The sequence below is a fragment of the Helianthus annuus genome, chromosome 9, assembly GCF_002127325.2.
Source record: "Helianthus annuus cultivar XRQ/B chromosome 9, HanXRQr2.0-SUNRISE, whole genome shotgun sequence".
Classification (NCBI taxonomy): Eukaryota; Viridiplantae; Streptophyta; class Magnoliopsida; order Asterales; family Asteraceae; genus Helianthus; species Helianthus annuus.
In genome coordinates this window covers 45,209,127-45,232,003 of record NC_035441.2, presented here as the reverse complement: position 1 = coordinate 45,232,003, position 22,877 = coordinate 45,209,127, and the positions used below count along the sequence as shown (strand labels likewise).

General features: G+C 40.4%; 2 long non-coding RNA genes across 2 annotated transcripts; both read right to left on the bottom strand.

The window, feature by feature from the left end:
• Positions 1–5,156: 5,156 nt before the first annotated feature.
• Positions 5,157–6,668, bottom strand: LOC110874274. The gene is made up of 3 exons (XR_002555797.1): positions 6,535–6,668; positions 5,971–6,024; positions 5,157–5,448 (listed from the first exon to the last, which is right to left on the bottom strand). It is a non-coding gene; the product is annotated as an uncharacterized LOC110874274 (long non-coding RNA).
• Positions 6,669–21,198: 14,530 nt separating this feature from the next.
• Positions 21,199–22,575, bottom strand: LOC110874275. Its single transcript, XR_002555798.1, has 3 exons — positions 22,446–22,575; positions 21,881–21,934; positions 21,199–21,357 (listed from the first exon to the last, which is right to left on the bottom strand). It is a non-coding gene; the product is annotated as an uncharacterized LOC110874275 (long non-coding RNA).
• Between the last annotated feature and the right edge of the window lie 302 nt (positions 22,576–22,877).

Here is a 22,877-nt window from a genome sequence, read left to right as displayed (position 1 = left end):
CGCGGTCTGCTAGTTCCGAGGTTTTAGTGCCAAAATTGTATACTTGGATACCGTTCGGCGTGTAAACCGAGATGCTTGGACCAAAACGCATGGCTTTGGTGACCATATCCAGTGAGAGTACTTCATCAATGTCGCAAAATATGTGAGTAGTATTGGCTTTGTGAAATAAAGTGTGAAACACTTTTTAACTAATAAAGCAAATAGAAATATTAATGCCCCGCAATGGTGCTTGTTTGGCGTGTCCTGTATTGCTATGATTAGCAACAGCTCTGTGTCCTCATATTTATAGTCTAATGCTTATTGCCCAAGCGTATTTGAGTAGAGCATGTATAAAATGATGTTTGCATAATTTAATAATGCTCCAAGGATGGCATAGATAGTAAGTATGAAGCATATTTCATAAGAACTCACGTATGTATGTGAAAGTCTCACTAAAATATGATTGTTCATGATTAATAACATGATACCTGATTAAGAAGGCGTCTGACAACTACGATGTCCTCCTTGCTTTTTGACCTCAAGTTCAAAGAACGTGTATTTGACTAGAAGAACCCGCGCGGTCGATGACCCACACAGTGTAGCCAAGACCAACGAATAAAACTTTCCGCCGGGGTAGCGCACTAAAAGGGGCATCCGCCGGATGTGACGGGTTTAAATAAAAGCTTCCACTGGCAGTGGCGAGTTGACTGAAGGTTTCCGCCGGTAGTGGCGTGAGAGAGCACTCGCACGACGAGGTTTGCTCGTGATACAGAGGTTACCCGCGCGACAAAGTATGCGCGTGATACAGTTTATACTTTGTAAGCGTGTTCGTATGTAATTAAGCATGCGCACGCGAGCGACTTATGTGCTCATTAGTAATGTAGCATGCGTGTATAGCGACTTTCATGCTCGTATGTAGAGGAGCATGCGCCTGCCGGTGACTTACGAGCTCACATGTAGAGCAGCAGTCTCGCACAGAGACTGGCGTGCTCGTATGTAAAGGAGCATGCGCGTCTGACGATTTACGCATTCATGTGTGGAGCAGCAGGCTCGCATGGAGACTGAGATGCTCGTATGTAGAGCAGCAGACTCGTACGGAGACCTGCGTGCTCGTATGTAGAAGAGCATGCGCCTGCCGACGACTTACGTGCTCATATGTAAAGGAGCATGCGCGAATGGCGACTTATGTGCTCGTATGTAGATGAGCATACGCCAGCCGGCGCATGTGTGCTCACTCGTAAGTAAAGAAGTATGCGCGCGTGGCGACTTACGTGCTTATATGTGATGCGCCACCAAACCTACAAATGCCATTATAAAACGCGGGTGTATTATGAGGCGCCCCGCCTAATGTTAGTATAAGTTGACAAGATAAATTGTGACAAAGTGTACACGTACAAGTACTATATGCCAACCCTTATGAATATTAGCTAATGCTACTAGTATTTGTTTAGTAGCATTGTACTAAAATACTAATGTCGTTTGTGAATAAGTGTGACATGAATACACAACATATAATGTATATATACCTCGTGTTTGTTAAAAAGAGGTATAGAAAACGATTTGCAATTGGCGTTTTACTTAACATAAATTGTTAAATTGTTTAGGAGCACAAAAATGTGCCTCTCAATAACGTCGGCTAGTGACATTTTGATGAGGATGTCATAAAGTAAATACCATAACAGGGTAATGGCATGCATCTTGACTCGTCCCTTTATTATATTAAATGATTTACGTGACGACTATTTCTAGAAAACGAAAAGTTTTAGAGAAGAGAGGCTCGAATTCATATAAATATATTTATAGGAGGAATTATGCGCATATATTACTTAAACGTATACGTGCTCATGTATATTTAAATGACATATAGAACCGTTGTACAATATTGCAAGCATGCCAAGAAAGAAAAAAAAAAGTGTTTAGCCCATGACATCCATAGGGACCATGAATGTAAATGTTGTAAAATGTTGTGCAAGTTTGAAAATACATGTATAAGATCAGACATGTACTTTTAGTTCCCCACAAATGTTAAAAATTAGAAAGCCTTTTGGCTTCTTTCAAAAGCAAGCTCGAACGGATGTTATAAGGCTCCCACTACCAGTTGATACTTTGTATATCTATATACCATGAATGCTTATGGGTTTTCATGTGAGCATTTATAGGAAGAGAGTTAGGACTTACAAACGTAACTTGCATGTGTACGACTTTCATCGAAGGACCAACGACGCGAGCCGCAAGGCGCAGGTGTTGGTGGTGTGAACCAGGTGGCGCGCAGGTAAACAGAAATGTTTCATGATGGTTACCTGCTGCAGATGGCGGAATGAGACGGCACACCGCATGTCCGCGCGCATGGTGAGGTGTGATATCCCGGAAGGGCGCAGTGGACGGGGTGTTGGGCTGCGCATGATGGCTTGTTTTGTGTCTGCATGCACGTGAATGGTGACTCGTGTCCTACTTGCACATGGTATGAGGGGTTTATATCTGTGCGGGTGCGAAGCAGAGCATGTCCAACGTGCGGAAGTGAACTGTTAGAGCATATCCGGCGCGCGTAAGTAGAGCACATCTGGCGCGCAGAAAGAAAGCATGTGCGGCGCGCAGAAGTTACTGTTAGAGCATCTCTGGCGCGCGTAAGTAGAGCACATCTGGCGCGCGGAAGTAGAGCATGTCCGGCGCGCGGAAGTTACTGTTAGAGCATATCCGGCGCGTGTAAGTAGAGCACATCCGGCGCACGGAAAGAAAGCATGTGCGGCGCGCGGAAGTTACTGTTAGAGCATCTCCGGCGCGCGTAAGTAGAGCACATCCGGCGCGTGGAAGTAGAGCATGCCCGGCGCGCGGAAGTTACTGTTAGAGCATATCCGGCGCGCGTAAGTAGAGCACACCCGGCGCGCGGAAGTTACCTATTAAAGTATATCCGACGCTGAAATGACTCGTTATTTCCTTGCACATTGATTAGAAATGAGGCAGAAATATTATCCCACATAACTTGTTTCTCCGGTTTCTGTCTTGTCTAGACACGGATCAAGAGAATGCACATAGGGGTTGCACCTTTTGCAACAAAGATTGTACCTTTTCTCTATAATAAATATTAGGCAATCAGATTTTCGTTGCTTCATCTTTTAATAATATGAATGCTGACATATTATTTGTGTGCAAGTTGTACCTCTTTTTTATCATCAAAATATGTGCATAAAACCATTTTTTGAGAGTATTGATCAGAAGGTACAAGATTGTCAAAGTGAAATCTTATCATTTTTATGCAATATAGGTTGTACTCTAGCTAACAAAGGTTGTACATCCTATTTGTTTTGTTTTATTTGGTTTTCCATTTTACTACCAAAAAACTAATTTATCATAGCTTTGGATATGGTATTTCACACTTTAAAACATGTACATATCCTCTTCGAAAGGGAATTGCGCATCCCCACCATCTACCTTTTTCCTTTACATTAATTATGAATGTCATATTTGTGCCCCAAAGTAAAAAGATATAATTTTTGTCTTCCGTTACGAAGTTCATGTTTCGAAAATTGAATCATACAAGCAATAAGATTATCTTTGGGAATTTTGGGCTTGTCAACTGTTAAAGTATAACAGATCTATATTCACAGATCTGATTGATATCACGATAAGTTCCAAACTAGATCTGGAAGCTTAGATTATTATGTATAGATCTAAGGAATTTACAAGTAGTCGCCTATGATAGCATGATAGCATGGTTTCCATGTGTTTCAATGAAAGAAAAAACATACCAGATCTGGAACACCTTTGGTTGAATGAGAAATCGTTTACAGATTTCCCTTTGAACATAGATCTGTGGAGCTTTAGATCTTGAACTTTTAAGGCAGAACGAGAGATGTGGTTGTTGTCGTGAATTCCGATTTCGGTCCCACGAATGGCGCCAATGAAGAAGCAAGAACCCGAGCGGGTCGGTTCTTCTTACGGTGATGAATACGAACATGGCCACACCTCATCTCCTCCATCTCATCCTAGACCTGTAAACAAGAAGAGAGAAGCATCGGCAATGTAGAGACAGCCGGTAGAAGAAGAATCCTCTATTTCCAGCTACAAAAGTATGTTGCCCTATATCTCATGCCCTAATAAGGAGGTGGAGACCTCCTTATATAGGAGATATGGGAAAAACCCTAACCTCAATGGGCCAGGCCTAGTTAGGGGTTGTCTCTACGAGCCCACAGCCTAGTGTAGAATAAACTACAACGCGCTGGGTTTCACGGGTTAGTACACAATAATAATATATAATTACTATAAAATTGATAAATAGCAAGAAAGTCCGACCGCTCGGATCGGGTTCAGTACCATACCTCGTCAAAAGTTAATTTTCAAAAAAAAAATTGTTAATTATGAGTGGCGAACAAATTTCAGGCATAATGGCTATAGAACAAACATAATAAATTCATGCATCTTCAATTATTTATCATACAATTTCTAATGCATAAATTTGTGTACACGATGAGCAACAACATCGAGTATTGCTTCCAAAATCATATAAAATGTTGAAATCTCAGAATAAGTATATTACTAATTTTAGTGGTGGTTGTGCCATATATTGATATGATAATTGGACATCAACATTTTCAAACGGCTACGGTCAAAAGAATTACGCTATGCTCAGAATAAGTATATTACGAATTTTATTATTAAGTAATTTTGTACTTATTTTTATATAAATGTCGGGTATTACAACTCTACCTAGGGGTGTGCACGGTTCAGTTCGGTTAAACCACAGGCAGACAAATTGCATTTTACTCCCACATAGTCGGAATTATTTAGAGATTCGGGACACGTCTCAGTCGACGTATTCAATATAGGTCCCTCTCCTTCCACATAGTCGGGATTATTTGGAGATTCGAGACACGTCTCAGACGACGTATTCAATATAGGTCCCTCTCCTTCCACATAGTCATGGTTATTTGGAGATTCGGGACATGTCTCTGTCGATGTATTCAATATAGATCCCTCTCCTTCCACATAGTCGGGAATATTTGTAGATTCGGAACACATGTCGTCACATAGTTGGACGAAAATTTACACTTTATCAACCACTCATTGGTGGGAACATGTTGTAAAGCCCGTCTTTTGCGTCTAATAAAATGACGACCAAAGGACACTAGTAACATAAACCTTCTTAAAAAGTGTCCAAGCTTTTCGCAATTAAACATAAAGACATCAATAACATTTGGGCACTAATTTAACAAAATTTGGGCATGACCCGTCCATAAGACGAGTATATCCCTGTTTTAACCATCAACAAAACAAACAAGTCTACAACCTGTTCATCTAGACACGACTAAGAATCATACATCAAGTGTTAAAAAGTGTAACCACTAACAATGTTATATAAAAAAACGAGCGTTTGACCCAAAACATTAATACATAATAGCAGAAGCGCTTGATAACCATCAAGTGTGCATATGCTCGCTCCAAATTGCCAAGTCGCCTAAATTGAGGATTTACCTACATTCAACATAATAAATAAGTTAGTATTTCGCCACTAACAATTCTAGATAATAAACCCATTCGTTTCATTCTCGGATTATCATCATTCAATTACTTTGCTAACCGTTAAACGGTTCATTACATGCTTACCTCAAATAGAGTCTAAGCATACTTTACTTATCATACCCCGTTAGGAACAGATACTAGCACCATTACATCACTTTCATTCGATTTGTTCATGATGAACAAATCATAGTCATTACGTTCTTACATCATACCTCGATCCGAGAAAAACGGATCGAGTAGACTTTCGTCCATTACATACATAACTTCCCATACCCGGTTCGACTAAAAGTACCGGATATGATGCGTTAACTTTCGTATTTTAATCATTCCTCAACATCCGTTTATGACGGATCTAACTTTACTTTCAACAATCGGATATCTCAATATTCACGGTTCCAACGTAACAATTTAATACATTAGAGATTATTAAACATTTGACAACATAATAAAAACATAAGGTGTACACTAACGTACCTCGATCTTGCGAGTCTCCCGTTTTCTTAGTGTTTGAGTCTTCTTCTTTCACGCCTACATTAAACGCATTCTTTCATTTAGCCCAACACTTTCATTTCATCATTTACATAGATTTCTCATTTTCAAGTGACAATATTATCACTAACTTTTCAGATTTTTACACATTTATTCTCTTAAGCATTTCATCAAACACTTGGTGGGCATTATATTCAATGCATAAGGTGCAAGCATGTAAAGCATATTCCTACTAATCCATTTTTACACAACATTCACAACCAATCTTTTTACATAATTTTTCCATCCTACATCAGTTTATCTTTCATTTATGATTCTTAACAAGATTTTACATATAAAACTTATATGTATGATTTCTACTCAAACATCCTATTCTACTAACCTCTTAACAAGTGGGTTTTGCTACAATCATAACATTCCATCGAAATCAAACATAATTTCTGCCTTAGTTTACTATCTTAACCTTCAATTACACAAAATTTCTCATAACCTCATGGTTTGGGCGAAACCCTATTCCTAGGATTCGTCAAAACAAAAAATTGAACTTACCACTCTATTGAGTATGATGTGTTAAACAAGAATTTGATGACATGCAACTGATTGGCCTTGAATTCCTTTGTTAATTTGTTGAATCTTACAAGAACAAGGGTAAACCCTTGTTTTCTCCTGCCCTGGTCGACCCAAATCACGCACACAGTGTGTGCTTTTTGGTTCCAACCTTTTTAATCCTTAATTAATAATAATTTTTCACATTACCCCCTCCACATTTGTTAAGAGTTTTTTTTTTATTAGGCATTTCCCATAATCTAACTTATAATCTTTTATCATAACCCATCAACCAAGTTAGTTTTATTCACTTTTTCTTACTTTACTATTGACCAACTTTTGGGGTGTTACAAGTCTACCCCCCTTAAAAGGAGGTTTCGTCCCTGAAACCTTTCTCGTTCCAACTAGACCACTTCTATTCTTACTTTTTCATCTATTCATTCACACTGCTTAATGTAACATAGATGCATTCGGGATCTTGGCAAGAGTTTCATTCATGCATAAACGTATTTGTACGCATTGTTCCTCCGTTCTTAAATAAAACAAATTACCTTCATAATCACATATAAGTCAGAATCTGATCCAGAGCTCTTATTAGTGTCGTTTTCACTTTATAATGCTAGTTCCTAACATACATCATCACTAGCGGTTCGTTCATTGAAATTTATTCCAAATACATACTATTTGTCGTACAAGCTTATGCTTACGGCTTGTTTATATCTTTCTAAATAAGCATAACATATTCATACATCTACTAATATAAATAAATCGATTTATTTCATTCTGCACACGAATCATGCACGATATAATCCATTATTGTAGTCATGATCAGCAAACCCCATTATCCCATTACTAACGCTCTTCTAATTACTTTCTTGTTCATATGAGGGCTTAGCATAACATTATACATATACTATAAACATTTAATGACTTAGTTGTACTAATACAAAGCTACCCACTTCCTAATCACTTTTTCATACTTAATACGAGTATAAAGCATCATTCTACGATTACTACCGTAACTCGAACTAATTATAAGTTTGATGTTTAGTCATCAAATTTAATCCTTCGCACACTTTATTATTAGCTCCTTGCATGGACTACTTATGATAACAACTAGGTATGTTGTGTACGAGCACCATACGAGCGTTTAACCAAATCAGCTCAACTTTCATTTAAGGCCTTTAGATCTCCCTCTCAATGACATTCATACCTTCTCACGCTGACCATTACAGGTCGATTATTGTATACCATACCATAATTATTCTACCATTCATTTTGTTCACTCTTACAAATAAATCTACGGATTCTTAATCATTAATCAAGAACTAAACATTTTACTAACCTCGCCTTCAGTGCATAAGTCAGTTATCCGTGTGCCGGATCGATCCGCTTCTTTGTATGTACCTTCCGTACCAGAATTGGTCTCATTCATTCATGAAATATGCTCCCACTCGTGAGCATCCTTCCACTAACTTTATTACTATCACCTCACTAAGAATTCTATCATATTTATCTATAAATAAATAGTTAGTACATAACCTTTCATAATTGCGTCCTACAGGGTGTTTGTTCGCCTATTGTTTCTTTCACAATTTTTCTTACGTGCATGCTAAAACATATCATACATTCCATTTCTTACATACTATCCTTTCATTTTATTGGTTATTTCATCAACTTTCACAATTTGACCTTTCAAGGTCAAACTAACACCCCCATACTTATTGTGGTCGTATCGAGGTACACGTTCGTACCCTATACTTGCATAGTTGTAAGGATTTCATTTACTTCGTTTGACTTTTCGGAAGTCTAAACAGTAAATACATTCTTACATATGGGTATCAGTTATCCTATTCTGACCCATCATTCTCTAGTCGGGCCCTAAGCTCCTATTAAAAGTATAATCTTTTTATACGTACCTGACGCGGGTCAAATCCCTTGACTCGTTATTCATACTTTGCGACGGTTAACACTTTACAAACTGTGACAATGCATGCCCATACATTACGCTCACCTATAAGTAACAAACTTTGACAAATCAGACATTAAATACCGGGTTCAAATGGCGATCGCCATTTGACCCGTATGACTTATTTGAGTTTGGTTCTTAGTTTTTTATTCTTACTTGTTTATTCCGTCTTCTCAGATTCAAATATTTTCCTTCGTACCTTTCTTTCTTCTGCCGTATCATTTACCATGTCATTTCTTACGAAACGTTTTCATATTAATCTTCTACATTCAACTTCGAGTGTTGGGTCCTAACACTTAATTCCATGTCCTATTTCATGTAGCGCGTCTTGACGCGACACTTTACATCCTATTTCTAGTGGTGTTCCCACCCTTCTTTTTTAAGTTTGTCTTACATTCAATCGTAGGCTTATACTTTTCATTCGTATCTTTCTTTCTTTCTTATATTGATCCGTTCCTTTAAGAATCGTTAGACCCCTATTTGCTAGCTTGACCGGACATAAGTGAGATGATTCTCGTGTTTTTCTCGAGCTTCGGTCAATACATGACCATTCCTTAACATACCATTTCCATTTGTTTGTTCACCGTATTAGGTGTTAATTCACCCATGTTCTCTAACATGTCTCTTACTAATAGGTATTCTACTTTACACGTATTTCTTACGTAATACTTCCAGCATTTGTAAGTAATTATTATTTACTGATTTCTACAATATAACCTTTTAAGGTCAACCACCACCCACTAGTTTTTGTATATAAGTATTGTAGTACGGGTTGTTCTTACTTTCAATTCGAACATACTTAAGAAACGCCTTTAGCTAACATCTGAACTATTATCCTTTTCATACCTTTCATTAACATTACCAAGTTCTCATTTATTTATATGTTCCACTTAATTTCAAATATTCAAACACGCAAACATCTTCATGTAAATAAATTCAAAGTGATTGTGAATTCACCTTCCGTTAGCGTCCATGTTCACGCTTACTTTATTACTTCCTCTTAACCCTTTTTGCCATCCATGCTCAAGTAAATTGACAGGATTCCCATCCTTACATATCATTATGTTCGTAATATCATTAGCTTATGTGAGCATACATACGACTGTTCTCTTTCTTTCTATTCATACGTTAATCGACTTTCATTAGTAGAATTTCGTATAAATGAGACGTTCATTAATAGTTATCTCATTTCAAATTCATACAACTAAACTATCATCAATCATAACACGTAATTCATCTAGTACGTAACACATTAACTCTTTACTCAAACAATTGTGTCTATTGGCCATCCCATTATATCCCTATACTGTTGACTTTCAGAAAGTCAACTGTCTCGTTTACACACTTTAAACTTTTGAACATGTAATCCTCTAAATACGATAGGCCATAATAATAATATCCTATGTATTTCATACTCGTATTGTACGACATGTACAATTTACGTGATCATCAAAACAATACACATATACATTCACATACACGTACTTTCACATGCTAATGCTCCATGATTCTACAATTAGCAAATTTCATTCGGAGCAACTATATAACATAATTTCAACATATCATTTACTAATTAGTTCGTATGACTCACATTTAGCACATATTTGCCTCTTAATCATACTAAAGCAAATCATTAAATACACATAAGGTACAAGCCCCTAATGCATAATTCTATCAAAGCATGCATTCATCCGAATTTTCATACGAATTCCATCTAACTCACATTCTTCAAATTATTTTCACCACTAATCTCATCATTTTTATATTCATTTATTAACAATTCCGGTTCTTTCACATATCCAAGTACTTTAGTCTATATTTACTTCCTTCATTATTCATCATCATACGTTTCCAACCCCACTTTATACATTCGTCATTCATTTCATGCCATTCATACGTTACATTCGACTTTTATAAATTTTACTTTATCGCCAACGATCTACATAACTTTACATAACTCATTAAATCTTCAAATAACTAGACAGGAACATAGAACGGACATTTCTGAGAAGTATGGGAACTTAAATTATAATTCACAAGCTTTCAATGCATCATAGTTCATTAGTCTGTAATTACTTCATTCACACTCTTACATTTTAAACTTTACTTGCCCCTTATACTTCCATCATTCATTCGTACCATTCGACATGCTACCTTCGAATTTTATAAATTTCTTTTTATCGTAACCACTAATCGTGGTTACATATATCTTACTAGGCCTTATATAGACCCTACACGAACATTTAATAGGTCTTCGGACAGTTTGGGAACTCAAATACGAAAAACAAAGCAAAACAAAATTTTCAGCGGATTTAATTTCCGCTAGCCGTCGGCGACGGCTTCACTCCCCGTCGGCGACGGGCTTCGTAAATGGGCGTCGCCCACAATGTCCGTAGACAGAAAGATAGGCCGTCGGCAAGCATGAGAGCGTCGGCGACGGCTCACAGCCCGTCGGCGACGGCCCTTCCTTTGCTGAAACGCTGAAAAACCTTGTTTTGGAAAGCTTGTTGGTGATTCGTTGCGGGAAACTCAAGAAAAATAATGAAGTTTGTGGAAATTTTGCCCAGACACAGCTGTGTTGATTATCTGCGTAAAATGTCACACAACTGTGTCAGCCTTGCCACACACCCTGATCTCAGCAACAAGCATCAATGGTCCACACAGCTGTGTCACTTAACGACACAACTGTGTGCGGTGCCAGATCAGATATAACCTAATGGTTAACTCCCATTATTACTACTCCACATACTTAACTCAAATATTTATCATAAACACACTATACATACTTGTATTAAACAAAAACTTAAAATTTTACCTCATTGGCGATCTCGGAGCGAGCACACTTTTGCACGAGCCGTCGCTTTGAGTTCAAGCACTATTACTCTTGCTCGAATCCCTCAAACGTAGGCTCTGATACCAACTTGTAAATCCCATCTTTTGCGTCTAATAAAATGACGACCAAAGGACACTAGTAACATAAACCTTCTTAAAAAGTGTCCAAGCTTTTCGCAATTAAACATAAAGACATCAATAACATTTGGGCACTAATTTAACAAAATTTGGGCATGACCCGTCCATAAGACGAGTATATCCCTGTTTTAACCATCAACAAAACAAACAAGTCTACAACCCGTTCATCTAGACACGACTAAGTGTGACAACTCGTATTTCAAACCTCTAGTTCTGTACTTTGATGTAACTTGCTTGAACTGTATGAGAGTATGTGATATGTGTTTTTAAGGTTGGATATGTTATATGATCATGTGTGCTATATGAATTGTACTCGCACAATCTTCACCCGGTTGCACAAGTCTAATTGGGCCGATCGCACAAAGTCCTTATGGACTCCACGTGAACCGAATGGACAGCCAAGTTGGGTTCGGCCCATCTTGTTACTCGATTAACATTAGGGAATTGTAACCATATCCCATTTGTTACCAAATACACTTTACACACAAGTTTGCAAACCCTATTCCTCTCATTCCCTCAAACCCGACGGCAACAACTCTTGGTGAGCGAAGGTTTTGCTTTTCAATCGGATCAAACCTTGTTCATTCTCTAATCGGTTAGTTCTTGTGTATTCTTGTGTCTATCAATTGTATGACAATGATGTTATGACCTATATATTCTACATGATGTTTAGATGACGATGTTATTACTAATCGGAATACATGGTCGGCTAGGGGGTATGCTAGTAACTCGGTTCATAGGTTGTATGATATTATGAACGCATGATAACCGGACCGAAGGCTACTGTTATTATCATTGTTCTTGTTCGAATGTATGTTGTTAACCGGCTGTGATATTGTGATAAGGGGTTATGATTTAGGTTGCATGATAGTTTATGATTCAATTAATCACATGATCCGAATATATGTTACATAGGATATTGAACTGTTATTGTTCTTGATTTGATGATGATTAGGGATCATACGATTTCATGATCTATTTGCCTGTTTGATCGATACTATGCTAATTGATTCGTTGGAAATTGTGTTAGTTGATAATCGTTAAAATGGAAATCACGAAACTGATTGCATGAATTATGGAAATCTGTTACAATTTGATAGTCTTGACACGGTTGCGAGTTGAGACCGCGTGATCTCGACCTAAGCATGATAACCCGAGACCGACATTGCGAGTCCCGTTGCGACTCGAGACCTCACACCGACACAAACCGCACAAGCCGAGACCATGGTTGCGAGTCCTGTTGCGACTCGAGACCGTATAGTTCCGGGCAGGCCATGACAACTCAAGATCTGACTCGTGATCACCTAGTCTCGAGTGATTTAGGCACAAGGTCACTTGGTCGCACAAGCTTACCCAATCGTACAAGGACCTTCGGATCGCACAAATTATATTTGCTAACTGTTGGGCCATAAAGCCCAAGACACGATCGCACAACCCGAACCGGACCGCACAAGTCCACTATGTGTTATATTTGGGCCACTTATGTTATTGGATCACTTATACTATTTGGGCCGGGATTTATGTGAATCACACAACATGTTGCGGATCGCACAACATGTTGGGCTAAATACTATTGGACCGAATTTAAATTGCACAAGTTAAATGGATTTGCTTTAACTATAAACTGTTGCCATGAGCTATACGTGTTTGTAACGTGTTAACCTATGTGATATATACGTGTATTACTTGAAGTCAAAACCTGACTTGTGTGGTAATCCTGTTAGGACGAGATTAACCACTTTAGTTCAAGGAACCTTTTTGTGTATCTGCCGAGCAAACCAAGGTGAGTTCACACAGCCAAGGCATGGGATTCCCGGGTTGGGAATTGGGTTGGAATGTTTGATATGGAATGATTACTCGTACTTACGCTATTGCTAGACTATAGACCATCGTCCTCGGGATAGTCAGGACACTTACGTAAAACCTGCGTAAACTAGTATCTACCATTGTCTCCCGGGTCCGGAGGACACTTACGTAAATCCTGCGTAACCTAATACCCACTACTGTCTTCCGGGTCGGAAGGACACTTACGTAAATCCTGCGTAAACCCCACGCGTACCACTGTCCTCGAAGAAGGGCACTCACGTAAATCCTGCGTGACCTAGTACGTATTCCTCTTCTCGGTTTAAGAAGAACACATGGTTGCAAATAGTCTAGTAAGTACCATAGTGGGAAGCCCCCATTGTTAAGGATAGATGTGGGAATCCCCCACTAGATGAACATAGGCATTATTAATACGAACTTACTTTCTGTGAACTCGCTCAACTAGTTGTTGATTATCTGCTGCATGCCTTGCAGGACCTTAGGTACATTATGGAGCTTGCACAGGGAGGAGCAGGTCGTTGTGGGATACGGATCGTAAACGATATTTGAACTTATAACTTACTTTGGGTTTTCATTATTATGCTTCCGCTACTTCAACAAAGTTTGGTTTGAACATCAATCGTATTGGTTTGGGTTTTTGAACTACTTTAACTATTATATACTTGTTCGATATGATTGATGGCTTGATCCTGGTCACGTCACGCCTCCAAGCGGTGGTACTCCGCGTGGTGGATTTTGGGGGTGTGACAGATTGGTATCAGAGCCATTGGTTATAGAGAACTTGGTTTTAATATGGGAAAACGTTTTTATTAAAACCAGACTATAACCAGTACAGTGCTCTCAACGATCCACAACGACGCTTCGCTCCACGTGCAAGACTCGACATTCTAGGTAATAAGGTTTACGTTTATTGCCTGCCTGCTAGAACTATATAGAACATTGCTCGCAGTATGCCTAGATTCACATGACTTTATTACATGAGAATACCTACGTGCTTACGCTTTTCTGTCATCGCCCTACTCGCGAACCATTCTCACTTACGTTACATCTGCTATGAAGATCATGGCTGGACATATCAACATGACACAAGCCCAGTTGACGGCCCTCATTAACGAACGAATGCTGCGGCACTTGCAGCCGCACAAGCAGGAGGTATATCCTGTGGTTATAGCACACACTAGGATCTTTAGATCCTACATTCCTAAACTAGCCCTTGTATTTAAACTTTGCCCTATTCGTACACAATAGGTCAACACACTCAGTCACCTGCTTGCACCTTCACAAATCTCAAGGATTGCCAACCTAGTACCTTCAGTGGAACTGAGGGAATTGAAGGCCTCCTCCATTGGTTCGAAAGGCTCGAAACTGACTTCGAGGTGCATGATTGCCCTGAGTCTCGTAGAGTAAAGTTTGCTACTAGAACACTCGAAGGTGCTGCATTAACCTGGTGGGAAGCACAGGTTCAGATGTTAGCGCTGGCAGCTGCTAACGCCACTCCCTGGAACGAGTTCAAGGACATAATTAAGGAAGAGTTTTGCAGTCAAGAGGACATCCACAAACTAGAGGTAGAGTTCCTCAACCTACAGATGGTGGGGTCTGAAATTGAAGTTTATACGAGGAGATCAAACGAGTTAGCCACATTTTGTCCTACTATGGTAGACCCTCCCACCAAACGCATCGAACTGTATCTCAAGGGTCTAGTGCCCGAAATTCAGAGTCATATGACCACAGCTAACCTTGGCACTATCCAGCAAGTCACTCGACTGGCTCATCGTCTCACAGACCAGGCTGTAGAACAGAACAAACTACCGAAACGTGCTAAGACTGATACTGCATGTGCTTCTAGAGATAACAAACGCAAGTGGGATGAAAACCTGAGCACGGGATTAATTTTGGTCCAGCCTCTGACGCAGAAGCAAGAGATGGATGACTACCAAAGGCCCAGACATCAGTTTTCTAGTAGTCATGGGCAGAAAAGATATCGAGGAATTCACCCATGGTGCAACAATTGTAACAGACACCACAGTGGACGGTGTCGCAAGGAACGATGTCAGAGATGTCTCAAGATTGGTCATGAAGCTAAGGATTGTCGAAACTCACGTCCTGTAATTCAGGAACAACGACAACAACAGCCTCAAGCCCCACAGGCTCAGTGGCAGCAGCAAAGTTTTAGAGAATGTTTTCAGTATGGTACAAAAGATCACTATGAGAGACACTATCCACAATTGAACTGGAACCAGAATCAGAACCACGACCAGGGAAGCAGGAACGACAATGGGGTTAGCAGCGGGGGAAACAATGGAAACAATGACGCCCATGGCCGTGTGTTCGAGATGGGTCAGGGTGATGCAAGGGACGATCTTAACGTAATAATGGGTAAGTTTCTTCTTGACGACCTCTATGTTACTATATTGTTTGATTCGGGTGTGAATACCAATATATGTCCTTGAAGTTAGTAGAATGATAAAACATACACCAACTCCCTTGAACCCCAAACGTGTCATAGTGTTAGTTTATAGTAAAGGTCTAGAAGCTATACTTAGTTCAGGGTTGTAATCTTATCCTCGCTGGCCAGACGTTCCCTACCGACCTCATTCCTATAGTTCTGGACAGCACCTATAGCTCACGCACTGTATCGCTTAGCTTCAACTGAACTGGAAGAACTGTCAAAGCAGCTACAAGAGCTCTTGGAAAAAGGCTTCATTCGTCCAAGCTCTTCGCGTTGGGGAGCTCCAGTATTGTTCGTGAGAAAGAAGGACGGTACCTTCAGGATGTGCATCGACTACCGTGAACTGAACAAGATGACGGTGAAGAACCGTTATCCTCTTCCACGCATAGACGACTTATTCGACCAGTTGCAAGGGTCGTGTTACTATTCGAAGATAGACCTGAGGTCAGGTTATCATCAGCTGAGAGTCCGAGAGGAGGACGTCTCCAAGACAACATTTAGAACTCGTTACGGTCACTACGAGTTTCTTGTCATGCCGTTCGGATTAACGAACGCCCCTGCCGTATTTATGGACCTTAGGAACAGGGTGTGTAAACCTTATCTTGACAAGTTCGTCACTGTGCCCATCGACGACATTATGATCTACTCCAAGAGTCAGGAGGAACACGAGCAGCATCTACGCCTTATTCTGGAACTCCTGCGGAAGGAACAGCTGTACGCTAAGTTTTCGAAATGCGACTTCTGGCTTCGTGAAGTCCACTTCTTAGGCCACGTAGTGAACAAGGATTGGATCCATGTCAATCCATCCAAGGTGGACTCGATCAGAAACTGGCCTGCACCACGTACGCCAACGGAAATACGCCAATTCTTGGGCTTGGCGGGTTACTAAAGACGGTTTATTAAGGACTTTTCAAAGATTGCTCAGCCGCTTACACTACTGACACAGAAGGGTGTCACCTACCGTTGGGGCAACACTCAGGAAACTGCTTTTCAGCACCTAAAGGATAGACTTTGCAGTGCACCTATCCTCCCATTGCCAGAGGGCACGTACGACTTTGTGGTCTACTGTGATGCATCCATCCAGGGTCTTGGATGTGTGTTAATGCAGCGCGACAAGGTCATTGCTTACGCCTCGCGCCAACTTAAGATTCACGAACGAAATTACACGACGCACGATTTAGAGCTGGGAGCTGTTATTTTCGCGCTCAAGATATGGCGACACTACCTGTACGGTACCAAGTGCACAATTTACACCGATCACAGGAGTCTCGAGCATATCTTCAGGTAGAAGGGATTGAACATGCGTCAACGACGATGGGTTGAACTACTGAACGATTACGAATGCGCCATCAAGTACCATCCAGGCAAAGCCAATGTTGTGGCTGACGCCCTCAGTCGGAAAGACACTTTACCTCGGCGCGTGCGAGCACTACAGCTTACGATTCAGTCTAGCCTTCCTGCACAAATACGAGATGCTCAGGTAGAAGCATTGAAACCCGAAAATGTCAAAGCTGAAGCCTTACGCGGCTCACGACAACGAATGGAACAGAAGGCAGACGGCGCCTACTATGTAACGGGGCGTATTTGGGTCCCACTTTATGGCGGTCTACGTGAACTTGTAATGGAAGAAGCTCACCAGTCTCGCTACTCGGTACATCCAGGGTCGGATAAAATGTACCACGACATCAGAACTACTTATTGGTGGCCTAGCATGAAGGCCCATATCGCTACCTATGTCAGCAAGTGCTTGACCTGTGCGAGAGTCAAGGTTGAATACCAGAAACCAGCGGGCCTACTTCAACAACCTAAGATACCGCAATGGAAATGGGAAGAAATTTCCATGAATTTCGTTACAGGCCTACCTAGATCCCAGCGGGGGAATGATACCATATGGGTGATCGTGGATCGACTCACCAAGTCTGCACACTTCCTAGCTATAAAGGAAACGGATAAGTTCTCCACTCTCGCAGACATCTACCTCAAAGAAGTTGTTTCGAGGCACGGGGTGCCCACCTCCATCATTTCGGATCGGGATGCACGATTTACGTCAGAACTATGGCAAGCGATGCACAAATCTTTCGGCTCACGGTTAGATATGAGCACAGCGTATCACCCTCAGATGGATGGGCAGTCGGAGCGAACGATCCAAACTCTTGAAGACATGCTTCGGGCATGCGTTATTGATTTCGGCAACGGCTGGGAAAAGCATCTCCCTTTAGTGGAGTTCTCATACAATAACAGTTATCACACCAGCATACAAGCCGCTCCATTCGAGGCATTGTACGGGCGTAAATGCCGGTCACCTCTCTGTTGGGCAGAGGTGGGGGATAGTCAGATCACGGGTCCAGAGATTGTAGTGGACGCCACAGAAAAGATAGCACAGATACGACAACGCATGGCGGCAGCACGTGACCGTCAGAAAGCCTACGCGGACAAGCGTAGAAAGCCTTTGGAATTTCAGGTCGGGGACCGGGTTTTACTCAAAGTCTCACCCTGGAAGGGTGTGGTTCGTTTTGGCAAACGGGGCAAACTGAATCCGCGGTATGTCGGACCGTTCGAGATCATTGAGAGAATAGGCAAGGTGGCCTACAAGCTAAACCTACCAGCTGAACTCGGTGCAGTTCACAATGTATTTCACGTGTCGAATCTGAAGAAATGCTTGTCAGATGAGACCCTAATAATTCCATTGAAAGAGCTCACTATCGACGAGCGGTTGCAGTTCGTCGAGGAACCTGTAGAAATCACGGACCGGGATGTTAAGGTCCTCAAACACAAGAGAATCCCTCTTGTACGAGTTCGTTGGAACTCCAGACGTGGCCCAGAGTACACCTGGGAACGCGAAGACAGGATGACAGAAAAGTACCCCCAGTTATTCGGAACCAATGCAACCACTACTGAGGCTGAAGCTACTACTGCGGAATTTCGGGACGAAATTCCAGATCAACGGGGGGAGGATGTGACACCCCAGGAAAACCAGTGAACGATATAACCTATCTAGCTCCCTCAGTGAGTGCGTACCAAATTTCAGGACGAAATTTCTTTTTAGTTGGGGATAATGTGACAACTCGTATTTCAAACCTCTAGTTTTGTACTTTGATGTAACTTGCTTGAACTGTATGAGAGTATGTGATATGTGTTTTTAAAGTTGGATATGTTATATGATCATGTGTGCTATATGAATTGTACTCGCACAATCTTCACCCGGTTGCACAAGTCTAATTGGGCCGATCGCACAAAGTCCTTATGGACTCCACGTGAACCGAATGGACAGCCAAGTTGGGTTCGGCCCATCTTGTTACTCGATTAACATTAGGGAATTGTAACCATATCCCATTTGTTACCAAATACACTTTACACACAAGTTTGCAAACCCTAGTCCTCTCATTCCCTCAAACCCGATGGCAACAACTCTTGGTGAGCGAAGGTGTTGCTTTTCAATCGGATCAAACCTTGTTCATTCTCTAATCGGTTAGTTCTTGTGTACTCTTGTGTCTATCGATTGTATGACAATGATGTTATGACCTATATGTTCTACATGATGTTTAGATGACGATGTTATTACTAATCGGAATACTTGGTCGGCTAGGGGGTATGCTAGTAACTCGGTTCATAGGTTGTATGATATTATGAACGCATGATAACCGGACCGAAGGCTACTGTTATTATCATTGTTCTTGTTCGAATGTATGTTGTTAACCGGCTGTGATATTGTGATAAGGGGTTATGATTTAGGTTGCATGATAGTTTATGATTCAATTAATCACATGATCCGAATATATGTTACATAGGATATTGAACTGTTATTGTTCTTGATTTGATGATGATTAGGGATCATACGATTTCATGATCTATTTGCCTGTTTGATCGATACTATGCTAATTGATTCGTTGGAAATTGTGTTAGTTGATAATCGTTAAAATGGAAATCACGAAACTGATTGCATGAATTATGGAAATCTGTTACAATTTGATAGTCTTGACACGGTTGCGAGTTGAGACCGCGTGATCTCGACCTAAGCATGATAACCCGAGACCGACATTGCGAGTCCCGTTGCGACTCGAGACCTCACACCAACACAAACCGCACAAGCCGAGACCATGGTTGCGAGTCCTGTTGCGACTCGAGACCGTATAGTTCCGGGCAGGCCATGACAACTCAAGATCTGACTCGTGATCACCTAGTCTCGAGTGATTTAGGCACAAGGTCACTTGGTCGCACAAGCTTACCCAATCGTACAAGGACCTTCGGATCGCACAAATTATTTTTGCTAACTGTTGGGCCATAAAGCCCAAGACACGATCGCACAACCCGAACCGGACCGCACAAGTCCACTATGTGTTATATTTGGGCCACTTATGTTATTGGATCATTTATACTATTTGGGCCGGGATTTATGTGAATCACACAACATGTTGCGGATCGCACAACATGTTGGGCTAAATACTATTGGACCGAATTTAAATTGCACAAGTTAAATGGATTTGCTTTAACTATAAACTGTTGCCATGAGCTATACGTGTTTGTAACGTGTTAACCTATGTGATATATACGTGTATTACTTGAAGTCAAAACCTGACTTGTGTGGTAATCCTGTTAGGACGAGATTAACCACTTTAGTTCAAGGAACCTTTTTGTGTATCTGCCGAGCAAACCAAGGTGAGTTCACACAGCCAAGGCATGGGATTCCCGGGTTGGGAATTGGGTTGGAATGTTTGATATGGAATGATTACTCGTACTTATGCTATTGCTAGACTATAGACCATCGTCCTCGGGATAGTCAGGACACTTACGTAAAACCTGCGTAAACTAGTATCTACCATTGTCTCCCGGGTCGGGAGGACACTTACGTAAATCCTGCGTAACCTAATACCCACTACTGTCTTCCGGGTCGGAAGGACACTTACGTAAATCCTGCGTAAACCCCACGCGTTCCACTGTCCTCGGGGAAGGGCACTCACGTAAATCCTGCGTGACCTAGTACGTATTCCTTTTCTCGGGTTAAGAAGAACACATGATTGCAAATAGTCTAGTAAGTACCATAGTGGGAAGCCCCCATTGTTAAGGATAGATGTGGGAATCCCCCACTAGATGAACATACGCATTATTAATACGAACTTACTTTCTGTGAACTCGCTCAACTAGTTGTTGATTATCTGCTGCATGCCTTGCAGGACCTTAGGTACATTATGGAGCTTGCACAGGGAGGAGCAGGTCATTGTGGGATACGGATCGTAAACGATATTTGAACTTATAACTTACTTTGGGTTTTCATTATTATGCTTCCGCTACTTCAACAAAGTTTGGTTTGAACATCAATCGTATTGGTTTGGGTTTTTGAACTACTTTAACTATTATATACTTGTTCGATATGATTGATGGCTTGATCCTGGTCACGTCACGCCTCCAAGCGGTGGTACTCCGCGTGGTGGATTTTGGGGGTGTGACACTAAGAATCATACATCAAGTGTTAAAAAGTGTAACCACTAACAATGTTATATAAAAAAAACGAGCATTTGACCCAAAACATTAATACGTAATAGCGGAAGCGCTTGATAACCATCAAGTGTGCATATGCTCGCTCCAAATTGCCAAGTCGCCTAAATTGAGGATTTACCTACATTCAACATAATAAAATAAGTTAGTATTTCGCCACTAACAATTCTAGATAATAAACCCATTCGTTTCATTCTCGGATTATCATCATTCAATTACTTTGCTAACCGTTAAACGGTTCATTACATGCTTACCTCAAATAGAGTCTAAGCATACTTTACTTATCATACCCCGTTAGGAACGGATACTAGCATCATTACATCGCTTTCATTCAATTTGTTCATAATGAACAAATCATAGTCATTAGATTCTTACATCATACCTCGATCCGAGAAAAACGGATCGAGTAGACTTTCGTCCATTACATACATAACTTCCCATACCCGGTTCGACTAAAAGTACCGGATATGATGCGTTAACTTTCGTATTTTAATCATTCCTCAACATCCGTTTATGACGGATCTAACTTTACTTTCAACAATCGGATATCTCAACATTCACGGTTCCAACATAACAATTTAATACATTAGAGATTATTAAACATATGACAACATAATAAAAACATAAGGTGTACAATAACGTACCTCGATCTTGCGAGTCTCCCGTTTTCTTAGTGTTTCAGCCTTCTTCTTTCACGCCTACATTAAACGCATTCATTCATTTTGCCCAACACTTTCATTTCATCATTTACATAGATTTCTCATTTTCAAGTGACAATATTATCACTAACTTTTCAGATTTTTACTAATTTATTCTCTTAAGCATTTCATCAAACACATGGTGGGCATTATATTCAATGCATAAGGTGCAAGCATGTAAAGCATATTCCTACTAATCCATTTTTACACAACATTCACAACCAATCTTTTTACATAATTTTTCCATCCTACATCAGTTTATCTTTCATTTATGATTCTCAACAAGATTTTACATCTAAAACTTATATGTATGATTTCTACTCAAACATCCTATTCATACTAACCTCTTAACAAGTGGGTTTTGCTACAATCATAACATTCCATCGAAATTAAACATAATTTCTGCCTTAGTTTACTATCTTAACCTTCAATTACACAAAATTTCTCATAAACTCATGGTTTGGGTGAAACCCTATTCCTAGGATTCGTCAAAACACAAAATTGAACTTACCACTCTATTGAGTATGACGTGTTAAACGAGAATTTGATGACATGCAACTGATTGGCCTTGAATTCCTTTGTTAATTTGTTGAATCTTACAAGAACAAGGGTAAACCCTTGTTTTCTCCTGCCCTGGTCGACCCAAATCATGCACACAGTGTGTGCTTTTTGGTTTTAACCTTTTTAATCCTTAATTAATAATAAATTTTCACACTACCCCCTCCACAATTGTTAAGAGTTTTTTTTTATTAGGCATTTCCCATAATCTAACTTATAATCTTTTATCATAACCCATCAACCAAGTTAGTTTTATTCACTTTTTCTTACTTTACTATTAACCAGCTTTTGGGGTGTTACACATGTGTTTTTGGCCTTTATCTATTTGTGAGCAATCAAGAGATTTGTTTGATATGGTAGGAGCAATAAAATGTGACCTTCATAA